Below are 12,311 nucleotides of genomic sequence, written 5' to 3'. Positions count from 1 at the left end.
TGATTTACATCATTGGCCTCACCCTGTCTTATTTGCCTTAATGTAATTGTCTGTTCAGATCCACTGATGGTGAAAATTGCATTTGTCCTTATCAGTGGAGATATTCTAAAAAGGAAAAGTTCAAAGAAGGCAGAAGCTTTAATGCAGAAAAAGTGTGTTTATTTTCTCAGCTATTTTGAACCAGTCTTATCTCCTGGAATAGGATAATCTCTTTGCAGTGCACCAAAAATGGATGGCTCGTGGTAACCCCTCATCAGGCAAGTTGCTAAATTAAAAAAAAAAAAAAAAAGAGGGAGGGTTGATTCAGAACATCTCTTTCACTTCTGCAGTGTACTTGGGTAACCCTGGAAGATCTGAGGATTTTCTGAGAAATTTACAAGGTGGGCTTTGGCTTCAATGCAAAGGAAGCTCCTAGCTCTCCCTATACTAGACTGATGATACTAGGAACTGCCGCCACTCAGCTGGGAATATTTAGGAAAACACCGAGTTCAGACATGGAGAATTCAAGTGAAAACTCCATGAGTCCTCTTTGTTAAGGCTCAGTATCAAAAGTCTTCATTTATAAGGTTGTTAGCATTTGCTTTCTGCACACTTTGCAACATTTGGATACATGTTCTCTCTGAACCTTATTTTAGTTGAATAGTTTCACATGCAATCTTAGGCTGTCCGATGAGGGTAAATTTGTCAGATTATGTCAAATATAGCAGGAGCCACGATCCCTCGTGCTCACTTTAAGGCATTTGTTGATGATGCCTTAGAACAGTCCCCTGTGGTTGACTCCATTGTCTTCACCATTTGTGATCTGATGCAGATAAATCACTTTTCCTAGATGATCCTACTGGGAATTGATGAGCTGGCCTTTAAATACATTTGTGTCCTGGCTTTAGTAGCAATGATCTAAACAACATCAGAAGCTCCCAGAGCCCATCATGTGCCTCAGGCACTTCAGGAGAATTTGTGGAAATCTGAGAAATGATTATGAAATGTCACTGAAAGCAAAGGCTGGCCATGTTGGCTCTGTTTGGCTTTGGTGAAAAACCATGTCACAAGTTACTCAGGCTGATGGAAAGCAGCGAAGAATGGCTCAAGTCCTCGGGAACCTGTACCCACAAGGGAGACCCAGAAGAGGTCCTGGCTCTTGGCTCCTGCCTCCTGAATCCAAATCAGCTCAGCTCCTGCCACTGAAGCCAGTTACGGGAGTGAACCAGTGGATGGAAGACGTTTGCCTCTCTGTCTCTCCTTCTCCCTGTTTAAGAAAAAAAAAAAAAAAAGAACTGGGAGTTTTGTTTCGCCTGTGTGGTATTTAAAATACTTTCAATTTGTTACCAATACATTTTAAAGCGAAGAATTCTAAGTAAAATTTAGATCCTACATATTGGTTTCAAATTGTTGCGCAGGAAACAATTGGTTGAGGCTTAAATTGTGGCTGCAGTTTCTCATGAACATAGACGCGGTTGCCTTTTCTCACAGTGCAGAAATGGTTTTGTATTTCTGTAGCAGGTATAGTTTGTGCTCAGCCCACATGCCCTGGGCATGGCCAATCATTCTGCACCCCAGTGATTGGCTTCACTTAAAATTACCTTTCATTGGAGTTATTTGTTTATTTGTTTTATTTTGGGTTTTTTTTTTTTTTTTTTTTTTGGCCACCTGGACATTTTCAACCCAACAAGAGTTGGTGGGTAAATACTTAACCTGAATGCTCAAGTAAAGGTACTCAAGACTGAATTATAGCTGCTCCGAGAAAGACCCACACCTGAACACACTCTAAATTGGCTCTCACCGTCCCTTTTCTCCTCATTTTCCTGGAATATCATTCCAAATCAGTGGCTACTTAAGTTATTATCTTAGGACTTGCTTCTGAGAAGTTACAGCCTAGAACGGGCAGCTTGACTCCATCCTAAAGAGGAATAAAGGACAGACCTTATAGCTGTTTGTCCCAGAGTCCTGAGGTTACAACACAGTTAGATGCTCAAGGGAGCAGGTGGAAAACCACTCCTCCTAGTGTGGAAGTGGCCTTGGGCATCACTGAATGTAGTAGCTCGTATTTAGCATCCTTGAGCATCTTAATTTCCAGAGCTCTCAGGAATCCCTGACCACTCCCCAGTCTCCCATCACCTCACAGTCCAGTGAGGACAGAGAACAAGTACTTGAATGACATCCAGGGCCCAGGTTGTTTTTCTCCAGTTCCTCTTCTGGTCAAAGCAGCTCTCTTTCTATTCTGAGGAATCACTTCTCACCGATTCTGTGATTTTGAGGGGTAGAATTAGAATTCAGCTCCTTCTAGAACCAAAGTCACTCCACAGGGACTCTTCATCACTGTTGTAGGATAGCTGATGGCAGGGGGGGAAGCTCTCCCACACTTCTGACTAGGGTGAGGCTTCCTCTGTCTCATGGGCTTGTTGTGAGAATTTCAAGGTGAAATAAACAAAAAGCACTTAACATCATTCTGGAATCCTTGAAAGTACTCAACAATTAATAATGATTATCATTTAAATTATGGAGATTCGGGTTGGCTGAAGAAAAGGGAGATGAGCTCAGGCAGCACCTCTCACCAGAGCCTCTGATCTTGACGACTGGGTGCTACTAGAAAGCTCTGAGTGCTTTGGGTTGTTTTCCTTCCATGCCGACACCCCACTCACACTGAGTGTGTGGGTAGACTTCATAACTCATTGAACATATTCCCTGGAGCTTAGCTAAGTGAGTTCCCTGCCAGGAACTTACATGTAGCCAACCAGGAATAGAGGCATCAAATAATAGTTAATTTCACTTCTCCCTAAATATTATTGAATTCCAATCTCAGCAACTTTTCCTTTAGATTCACTCTTTTTGAGGCAGTTCAAGTGGAAAAAGGAATTACTTAGATGCAAGTGAAAGAAGCTCATTCAACAACAACAAAAAATTATTTAGCTGAAAACAAGAGACTGAGCAGTTTTTTTAATGTACATTATTTAGCATAATGATTATCGAGCACATCCTTTTTTATTTTAGAGACTGCTTTTTCCATCCCCCTTGGGAGAGTGTTTTTAGCTCCATGGAGCATGAATTTTTTCACTTATCTAGTGATTATTAGGTATAAAAATCCCCTTTGGAAAGAAGTTCCACTTTTAATGGTCTCTTCAGTGAGCAGTTTTCTGTAAATATTGTATAAACCTATTCAGGGAAAAGCAATGTTCTCGTCTCTGGATCCTTCACAGTCTTGGACGGCAGCACCTGCTGAGCGCTGGCTTGCAGGTCTGTGAAACAGCGGATTCCAGCCCTGAACACCTCTCTCATTCAGACTTCCAACTTTTACGTTTGTTTTCATGGGATCTATCTGAGCCTGGCTTCGGATTCTCATACCTGCTGAGTGTATGGCCTTGACTATGTTATTTCATGTTTCTCTGGCACATCTTCCTTATCTTGAAAAAAAGACATGTGGTGGCATCTGTAGCGCAGTGGACTAAGCCACTACCTGTGCCACCGGCATCCCCTACTGAAGAGCTGGTTCTAGTCCTGGCTACTCCGTTTCTGATCCAGTTCTCTGCTGATATGCCTGGGAAGGCAACGGAACATAGCCCAAGTATTTGGTTTTCTGCCACCTGTGTGCTAGATCTGGATGAATTTCCTGGCTCCTGACTCTGGCCAAGCCCAGCCCTAGCCCCAGTTACTGTGAGTGAACTAGCAATGCAAGCGATCTCTCTCTTTCTGCCCTCTGCCCCCATTGCCTTTCAAATAAATACAGTTACATTTCTTTTTTGAAGAAAATGAGATAGTATCAGTATCTACCCTGCAAATTTGTGATGATAACCTGAATTAATTTGGGTAATCTTGTTAAAGAATGTCCAGTACATAGCAAGCATTTGCATGTCGGCTCCACACCTATGAAAGGGCTGACCTAAGGGATGTAAGGTGGTTGATGAAATGCTTTCCACAGTAGGTGTTCTGTAAATGCTAACAGGAAGTCATCCCAGAGCTCCTGCTTGAAAGGAGCTAAAGCCCCGCTCTTAAAGCAAACTTAAATACACAGACTAAAAACCCACTGCATTCATTCCTTTGTTCCTTAAAGAAATACCCAGTGACTTTTGTGTGTCAGGCACTGTTCTAGTCTGAGAGAAGGTGACATCTACACAGGGATTGTACTGACTAGTAACAAGGGTGTCACTCCATCTTTTCTCTTGAGAGATACCTGATGTCAAACAAATATCTATGTCATAAAAAGGTAATAACGTGGTAGGGAAAAAAGGGTAAATCCAAGTAGGGGATCAAAGAGGTCAGAATAGGAGAGGATATAGCAAGATGGAGAGAATGGCTTGGGAAGCCATTTCTACTAGGTGCCATTTGGGCAGTGGGCCACGGGAAGGGAGGGAGAGGGCCACTGTGATCAGAGTTTCTAAACAGAGGGAAGAGGGATGGCAAAGGGCCAGAGGTAGCAGTATTTATTTTTACTTCATTAGCATCTCAGTATTCTGTCTAGCTTTGGGAATATTTATAGTTCTCTGAGCCACAATTTTTTTTTTACGTGGGTTCTAGGGAATCCAGACGTGAACTGATCAAGAAACTTGAAATTGTCAGCAAACTCTCCATGCAATCCATGGCCCATGAGTGTTCGCTGTTCATCTCCGCTCTCCACCAAGTTTCCAGTCCTAACTGCTAATATGGTAGGTCCATCAGCTCATTTAAATTAACCGCATGTTGCTGGAGGCAAGTGGTTTGTTGTTGTCCTTGTGGAGAATTATCCGTGGGCTATCAGACCTGATTTCTTCCTAAAAATCTGGGAGTGAAACTTTTTCATTAGTATTGTGTTAATGAATGACTCTATACCCCTTTTTGTCCATTTCTTATTCATTTCAAATTTGAAAGAGTTCTTGGAAAAATGTAGAAGGACTAGTTTTTCTCCATTATTTCCAAAGTCCAAGTTTTATTCCATCCTCCTGATCCCAATCGGTACAACAAACTGGCTATCAAGGTTCTTTTATGGAAGAAAAATCTAATCCAATGTAATCCATGCGAAGATGTAGTTGAAATTCATTTCATACCAAGAATCCCAAGGAGAGACTCTAGGCTGGGGTCTGTGGTTACTTCTCATTTATTCTTTCAACCATTTGTTCACTCTGCGTTGATCTTCTCATTTGTACACAATTTACTGATAGGTGCTGAGTGTACCATTGCAGAGCAGACAATGTAATAATGCCTATTGCTGAACACCCAGAAGAATGTCAATGAAAGAGAAACAGCTCAGTGTCCCCACATTAAGTGTGGCAGTCCCAAAAGAACTCTCCCAATTACCCCATTCTTTACTTAGGAGTCCCTTTCTGTCCCCACCCCCCCACCGCCTGCCCCCATGTGTAATTTCCCTGAACAAGTCTTTGCCATATAACCTTCTGTTTAGTCAAATATGCATTGTTGTTTACATACACCTCTGTTCCAATCAGATTGCACTTTTGAGGATCTGGACTCAAAATCCCCATGTTCTTTATGTATTGCACAGAGCAGGCACACATTTACCTGGTAATGAGCAAACCTCAGGTGATCTGATTTGACTACAAGAGTCTCCAGGCATCCACCAACTATCCATCCACCTATCCACCCACTACCCATTGTATCCATCCACCTATTATCTATCGTGACAGTCCAGATATTAGAAAATGGGGACAGCAAGCCTAGATGTTCTGAAATATTTCTGGGACATGACTATGATCTGACCTTTGACCTAACCTTGAGTTCTTGGAATGTCCTAAAAGGGGAGTGAATGGGCCTATTGAAAGGGAATATCTCATTTTGGATGAAGTCTTGTTTTGGTTTTTGTACATGGAAAAACCTGTTTGCTTGGTTCTGCTGTTCCTGCTAGGTGGGATGCGGCACTTATTTGGTTACTACTAGGTGGGATGCGGGTCTTACTGACTGGGTAGTTTAGGGTACATAAAGCTTAAACTGATTGCGGCACTGTAGTTAGTTGGACAATTTTTATTGTGCAATAATGTTCTCTTAGTTGATTGAATGACTCCTATCATAGACCAATGTTCTCTCTCTTTTTTTTTTTTAAAGATTTTATTATTATTGGAAAGCCGGATATACAGAGAGGAGGAGAGACAGAGAGGAAGATCTTCCATCCGATGTTTCACTCCCCAAGTGAGCCGCAACGGGCCGGTGCGCGCCAACCCGATGCCGGGAACCAGGAACCTCCTCCAGGTCTCCCTCACGGGTGCAGGGTCCCAATGCATTGGGCCATCCTCGACTGCTTTCCCAGGCCACAAGCAGGGAGGTGGATGGGAAGTGGAGCTGCCGGGATTAGAACCGGCGCCCATATGGGATCCCGGTGCGTTCAAAGCGAGGACTTTAGCCGCTAGGCCACGCCGCCGGGCCTACCAATGTTCTCTTAATTGATTGGACGATTGTTACTTAAATACCTCTAAACACATCTAGTTGGGACTGCTTCACTCTTCTGTGTGTACGTGGTACTGGACAGTCCAACAGCCAGTGAATCAGATAGCTAAGCTTCTAACAATTTACCTTCCATTTGTTCCTGGGATAGAATTGACCAACTTATAACACTATCTCTCCATCTCCTCACTACTGAATCATTCATTGTCTACTCTCCATTTATCTATCTACCACCATGCATTCAATCAGGCATTCAATCACTCAGTAATAGCTACTTCACTTACGACAAAATCTATGTTTTAGAAATGTATGTATATTATAACTAACGTTAATTGCTCGATCTGAAATGTCAGAGAATCAGCAGAGAAAGCAAGTTTCAAAAATGGAACTAGTCATTGAAACGTAAAGAAAAATGGGAACAGGTGCAGATGATTGGTCGTGATATTCACGATTGCCTCCCTCCCCAACACTGTCTTGTTCCTCGCAGAGAGAGCCGTCTCCCAGGGAACAGAGTGGAGCATTTGGAGCCGAGAATCACGAGCCTCGGCTCTCCAGTAGTGTGGTTGTCAGTGGACATCTGTAATTTGTGCCATACAATTTGATTTCACATGAAGCAAACAATTAATGTTAACACAATTGTGATATTAAAAAATGGTACTAATGTAAGCTTTGTAAGAATACAGATACACAGCTCATAACTATTCTGTTATCAGTTTCAACGAGAGACTATGACACAAAACAGGCATTTTGTGTCTTGAAAACAAAAACACAGCTTGTAAAAAGGATCGCACATTCATTCCCTGGGTTGGAGGGTTGGGGGGGATTCTGGACAAACACAGAGCATCCTATAGAGCATTCATAACAAAAAGACTATGAAAAAGACAGAGACAGAAGGGGCAGGGAGATGAGAGAGAGAAGAAGGAGCAGTTACCAGAATGGCTGAGGAAACAGAGGAGAAAGACGAAAAGGAGGGGGTGTGTCGTAATCTCATGGACCAGACCTTGGGCTGCTTGCTGGCTGCAGGCAGAAGTGGGGGACAGCAAGCCAGGGCTGAGACCATCCAGTTTAGCTGGCCCACCATCCCTAAGTCACCATTCAATTCACACCTGGGCCTCTGGCTGTCTTTCAATGCCTCCCTAGGAGGCAACCTAATTCTCTTTCCTCCTGAGACCCCCACTCCTCACAGACAGGCTGGCAAGTCTCTACTGGCTCACACAATATGAGGCCTGAGGCCTGCAGTTTCCAAACACAATTAATTGACTTAATGCTCTTTTGGGCTGCCAAGCAGGTCTGGATAACAAAAGAGTGAGAGTCACAAAAAAGCCACAGGACTATTAGGACACAGAAGACAGGAACTTTGGCGTGGACCCATGGAAGCTGTTGGCTTGGGTTGTATCAACACTCATGCCAGAACTTTCCTCTAAAATAAAAGGAGAAAATGATTTGGTTGGAAAAAAAAAATCCTATTCCTATGTGAGAGAACTTTAAAACAAAATCCATGGAAAATGGAATACATTTGTTCTGGAGTAAAAAAAATATTTTGAAAGCCATGAAATATAAGGAGTCTTTAAAAAGGTCTAAAAAATACGCAGTATAGAAAAGCAAGGCACAGATATCAAAATCCAGGCAACAGAAAAGTCCTCTTTTATTCTTGGAGAGTGATGAGCAGCTTTTGCGATGTTTGAGAAGACGTTTCAGAGGACATTGGTAATTTGCTGAGGAGTGTGATGTGTGCTTGGGAGGAAAAGAAATAAAAGAATGGTTTGATACTCCAAGAGGTAGAAACGCAAAAAGAAGTCAGAATATTTTGAAAAAGAAGAGGCTGTTTTGGCTCTCGGGCTTATTGCTGTATAATTATTTTAAAATATTTCAAATCACTACGTTGTTGCATTTCCTTTTCCCTCCAGGGCTTGAGAAAACCTTGTAAAGATAATCATTCTTTCTCATGCTCTCCAGTTTAGGTTTGCTTATTTCTTTGTCTCAATAGAGCTACACTTCGGAGAGAACCCAGAGTTCTCTTTGAAATTTTAGTTAGAAGCTCCAAGCCCCTGAAGTGGCACCCAGAGGAGAGATCACTGCTTTGGTGGTGACCAGACCCAAACCCTTGTCTGTCCTGGGGCAGGGGTCGGGGGTGGGTGGAGTGTGGGTCGCAGCAGGTGAAGCCTCTAAGCTATTTCTTTCTTGTTCTAGAGGAAGCATCAGATGATATCCCCAGAATCCCTTTCTCCTAGACCCAATCAGTGAATGGTGGTGAAAGTGAGAACCCAATGGCAGTGACTCTAGGATGGAAATAGAGCCCAGCTCTGAGTTGTTCTGTGATCTTGGGTGATGTGGTTACCCTCCTGGTGCTAACAGGGTGTCTGTAGGAAGCTCTGTGCCACCCATGACTGACACCTGAGCAGGGCTCCCCGGATGTAGCCCCTGCCCAGGATACGGAGTTTGTGTTCAGCTCACTACCCATTTGCTATTCCCAATGTTGTTCCCTGTGTTTTCTGTATTATTCATATCACAACTATTTTTTTGTGTGTGACTCACATCACGTGTTTTTGCAGCCATTGCTTAAACACAGCCAATTTATTCTTGATAATCTTACTTGATATCATTTTTACCCACAGTCACTGACAAAATCTGATTAAAAATAGAAAAGTTTCAACAACGCTAATTGCCCTGTGCGGGACTGACTTGCGTTTAGCGCAGTCTCTCCAGCGTGGCTTTTGTCACCTTTAGCTTTCATGTCCAGGAGACAACTTTGCATCCCTCCCCACCTCCCCACCTCCCTCCTCCTCCCTCCCTCCCTCCCTCCCTCCCTCCCTCCCTCCATGCTTAGAATCTTGTTTTCTCACTTGGCTGCCCACCCCCCACCCCCCTGTCACAGCAATGAGATATTGATTTCTTTCTCTTATCGTTTAACATTCTCATAGAGACCCTGGCAGACCAATTTACAAATGATTGCCTAAGTGCTTTGGCAAATCGGGAGTGCTTTTGATGTAGAAAGAAAAATACAGACTAGGAAAATTTCGCACCTTGCAATCGCGCTTGCTTAATGTTGTCTCTCTCCTAATGAGCATTTTCAATCACCATTGAAAATCTTGTTTGCTTTCTTGGGTCCTGTGATTCACAGGCTCGGTGAGGGAGGAGGGCTCAGCTCTGGACTCTGCAGCCTGGGGTTAATCCTTTCCTGCACCGGAACCCTGCCTGCAGGCCTGCTCCTGGCAAGATCAATCCTGGCAGGAACAGGTGTCCTGGTCCCTAAACCACAACCAGGAAGTTAAATTGCAGGCTTTCAATACTTCCCTTCCATCCCCCAACCCCCGTTCAACACCTCCCTTCCATTCCCCCTCCCCAACCCCACTGGACAGAAACCAGGATCCTGACCCCCTTTCTCCTTGTCAGGCCCTGCAAATCATGGTCCTTCCTGAGGCAGAAGTCCAGAGCAGCAGAGCAAAGCCGCAGGCAGGTTGTATATTTCAGGGTTATTTATGAGTAGTTGGCTTCCAAGTGTAGCCAGGAGGTTTTCACTAGGGATCTGTTTGCCTTATGCAGCCATGTCTGAAGTGCAATTGGAAGATCTGGAGCCGTCAGGGTAATTTTCCGTCCTCTGGTGACAGTGTTATTATCCAGAAGTAAGGATGAGGGCCCCTCGCTGTGTTAATGGCTGCCTCTCATCCTACAGACTCCAGGAGACTGGAGAAGGTAAATAGCTCCCCACCCCAGAACCTCCCCTGGAACTCCTCTCCCTGGGGAGGGCAGGGAGTGTGTCAGTGACCTTATTTGCAAATCCATCTCCCCCTGAGAGCCAGGTGTGCAGGTGCCCTGGACCTGGCGGTGTTTTCTCAGTCTCCTTTGCACTGTCTCCTCTGGAGACTAGGTCAATACTCAGAACCTGTGAGTACTGAGGCAAAAGCAAAGCCAAGGTCATGCTTCCTGCCAGCAGTGTCCACCTGCACCCCAGGCGAGTGCCTGCCCCCAGGGACCCTGGGTGCCTCCTCCTCCTGAGTGCCAGAGTGCTCCTTCCTTGGGAGTGCCTCACCTCCGCTCCATCCTCTTAAGGCCCACCTATGCCCATGGGTCAGTCCTCGCTGGAGTCTCTGAAGTTGCACCCGAGTCTAGGCCAGCGGTTTCTGGACACTCTCCGAAACATGGGCCCGTTTCCTTCCACACTTTCTTACTGCTTCAAGTTCAGGTGAGGCTGTTGCTGGGCTCCCCCTCGCCTTCACAAACCTTTGAGACTGCTGGAGTGAGCACACCTCCGGCAAGGTGGAGAGGCTGGAGTCCAGGAGTCACTTCATTTATTCATTTCCGGCTCTGGGGGCAGCCTCAAGGCATGTGGTGGGAGGCTTTGAGTTACCAGGACAAGATCTATGACGCTACTGCCAAAGTTCATGGGCAAATGGAATTACAGTTAAGTTTATTTGGGTGCAAAAAATATTGAAATGCATGCAACATGAGAGATTTAATAATTCACAGAAATTGCGTGCTGTAAAAAAAACTACACATGGATTAAAAAACACTTTGCACCAAAATCAACCCCCTCTTTTTTCTTAGATCTATTGATTGAACTTGAAAGTGAGAACTACAGAAAGAGAGAGCTCTTCTGCTAGTCCTCTCTCCAAATGGCTGCAACAGCCACAGCTGAACCAATCCACAGCTGGGAGCCAGAAGCTTCTTCTGGGTCCACATAGGTGAAGGGGCCCAAGGACTTGGGTAATCCTCTGCTACTTTCCCAAGCCATAAGCAGGGATCTGGATTAGAAGTGGAACAGCCGGGACATGAATTGGTGCCAAAATGAGATGCTGATGCTACAGGCTGAGGCTTAGCCAGCTAGGTGACCATGCCATCCCCAATTAACCTAAATTGAATTCCATTTTTCAACGATTGTTTGAAGTACACTCCCACCTGAAAAGGGTCTTTGCCTTGCAGTCCACGCCAGTGAGAGAATGAAAAAAAAAAAAAAAAGGAGCCAAAGTGTGGAGGATCCTATGACGAAAGGAGAGGGACATCCGATCCGTGGGTAGTTTATTTCCCTGACGGGAGATAAGTGCATGAGCAGTCATTAAGAAGAAATTCAAAACTCAGCTAAATTGTAATGAATGTCATTTCCAGAGACCCTGGGACTGAAGAGCAAGCTGATTGTTTCTAACTTGTGTTTGTAAGCACTGAGCTGTTTATGTGGAAGATATAATTTCCAGTATCAAATGGGATACAAACGGAACACTGAAAAACTAATCATGTTTTCCCATGGAAGGGCATAGCCAGGAACAAAGCACAGTTCAAAACAGCTTCAATTTCTTATGTCCTTTCTTCCTTTAAAATGTGTGTCTTCAATTTCCTATATCCTTTCTTTCTTTAAAATGTGTATCTTCAATTTCTTATATCCTTTCTTTCTTCAAAATGTATGTATATAGCTATATACTTATGTATATAGATAAATAGAATATATAGATGACATGTAAAATATATAGAATATATAGATACATACAGATATGGATATATAGATACATAGGTATGAATGATACCTAAACAGAGATTCTGTCTCTTGCTTTAGGGTGAAGCCAGGAGCCAGGAGCCAGGAGCCAGGAACTCTATCCAGGTTTCCCACATGAGTGGCAGGGATCCAAGTAGTGCTCCCTGTCCATTAGCAGGAAGTTGCCATCAGGAGCCCCACTGGAACTTGGGCCCAAGTGGTATCCCAACCATTGCAACCCAATACCCAAGCTTCTTCTCTTTTCAATGACCAAATTTGTTTTATTTTCTAGATCTGCCCTCTCCATGACCCAAACAGTATGCCAGGAGTCTGGCAGAGTGATCCTGTGCCACCAGCCACTGTGACCAGGTTTCAGGGTCAGGCAAGGCACAACTTGTCTCAAGTTAGGGTTAGGGACGATCAAGAGCTCGGGTTTTGGAATCCTACTATCCTGAATCCAAATTCCAGCTCCGCCGCTCACAAGTAC

This window comes from Ochotona princeps, chromosome 16 (assembly GCF_030435755.1).
Source record: "Ochotona princeps isolate mOchPri1 chromosome 16, mOchPri1.hap1, whole genome shotgun sequence".
Taxonomy (NCBI): Eukaryota; Metazoa; Chordata; class Mammalia; order Lagomorpha; family Ochotonidae; genus Ochotona; species Ochotona princeps.
This window is presented reverse-complemented; position numbering follows the sequence as displayed.